Genomic DNA, 2,085 nt, shown 5'->3' with positions numbered 1-2,085 from the left:
AGTTAGGGAGGATTCCATCCTTTTCTATGTTTTGGAATAGTTTGAGTAGGATTGGTATCAGTTCTTCTCTGAATGTTTGGTAGAATTCTCTGGTGAAACCATCTGGGCCAGGACATTTTTTAGTTGGTAATTTTTTGATGGCCTGTTCAATTTCTTCTTTCGTGATGGACCTGTTCAACTTTTCCACATCAGTCTGTGTTAGCTTTGGTACATGGTGTGTTTCTAGAAATCTGTCCATTTTTTCCAGATTTTCAAATTGGTTGGAGTATAGTTCTTTATAGTATCCTGATATTATCCTTTTTATTTCATTTGGTTGTGTCACCCATTTAATTTCTTATTTGTGTTATTCGTATTCTCTCCCTCTTTTCCTTTGTTAAATTTGCCAGTGGTTTGTCAGTTTTATTGATCTTTTTAAAAAACCAACTTCTGGTCTTGTTGATTTTTTCTATTGCCCTTCTAATTTCTGTTCCATTTATTTCTGCTCGAATCTTTATTATTTCCTTTCTTCTGGTGACTGTTGGCTTTTCTTGCTGTTCTTTTTCTAATTGTTGGAGATGTTGGTTTAAAGTGTTGATTTTGGCTCTGTCGTCTTTTTTGATGTGTACAGTTATTGCTGTAAATTGGCCTCTGATCACTGCTTTTGCTGTGTCCCAAAGATTTTGATATGTTGTGTTGTCATTCTCATTTGATTCAAGGAATTTTTGAATTTCAATTTTTATTTCTTCTCTTACCCTGTCTTTGTCAAGGAGGGTATTGTTCAGTTTCCAGGTGTTACTCTTTTTTTGTTGATTTCTAGTTTGATAGCATTATGCTTTGCAGTATTTCAGTGTTTTTAAATTTATGAAGGCTTGCTTTGTGGCCTAACATATGGTCTATCCTGGAAAATGTTCCATGTGCACTGGAGAAGAATGTATATTGTACTGCTGTTGGGTGAAGTGCTCTGTAGATGTCTGTAAGGCCAAATTGGTGGATTGTAATGTTTAGCTCTTCTACATCTTTGTTGAGTTTCTTTCTACTTGTTCTATCTTTCAATGAAAGTGGTGTGTCAAAGTTTCCCACTATGACTGTGGAGTCATCTATTTGGATTTTCAACTCTTTTAAAGTCTGATTTATATATTTTGGGCCCATTCATTGGGTCCATAGATATTTATTATGGTTATATCTTCATGTTCAATTGATCCTTTAATCATTATATAATGTCCTTCCTTGTCTCGTATGGTGGTTTTTGTCTTAAAGTCAATTTGATCATAAATTAATATTGCCACTCCTGTTCTCTTATAGTTGCCATTTGCTTGATATATCTTTTTCCAACCTTTGATTTTTAGTCTATTTTTGTCTTTATCTCTAAGGTGTATCTCTTGTAGGCAGCATATTGATGGGTTTTGTTTTCTTATCCAATCTGCAACTCTCAGTCTCTTGAGTGGTGCATTTAACCCATTAACATTCACTTTAATTATTGATAAGTATGAATTTGTCGCTGTCATTTTGTTATGTGTTTTTTCATGGTGTCCCTGGTTTCTTTGTTCCATATTATTTTCTGTGCTGAGCTCCTTATGTTTATGGATCATATCACTTCCTTTGTTGCTGTTGTTTTAGTATATGCTGAATATTTGTGCCTGTCCTCTTTTTCATTGTGATATGAAGGTTTATCATTTTTCTTTGAGGTTACCCTGTGATTTATAATTTTCTCCCCAAGTTTAGCACAGTCCATTCTATCTTGCAACTCTCTTAACTTCCCCACCATTTAGAAGTTCTGTAACTACACAGTATTTTCCCTCTTTTTGTTTCTAGTTGTCCTCACTTTTGATGTCTCTGGTTCCCTGTTTACAATCTTGTAGGCTCATAAAGCACCAGACATCAGACAACATATTTCACTGGGCAAATCTGCTGCAAAACATCTCTTTCAAGTGATGAAGAGCAAAGATGTCTCCTTGAAGACTAAGGTGCACCTAATCCAAGCCATGGTGTTTTCAATCGCCTCTTGTCCATGTGATGGCTGGACAATGAATAAGGAAGACCGAAGAAGAGTTGATGCTTTTGAGTTGTGGTGTTGGAGAAGAATGCCAAGAGTACCATGGACTGCTG

The sequence above is a fragment of the Orycteropus afer genome, unplaced genomic scaffold (assembly GCF_000298275.1).
Source record: "Orycteropus afer afer isolate SDZICR_OR568_19922 unplaced genomic scaffold, OryAfe1.0 scaffold00078, whole genome shotgun sequence".
Classification (NCBI taxonomy): domain Eukaryota; kingdom Metazoa; phylum Chordata; class Mammalia; order Tubulidentata; family Orycteropodidae; genus Orycteropus; species Orycteropus afer.
The sequence above is the reverse complement of the archived record's forward strand: the minus strand, read 5'-3'. Positions refer to the sequence as shown.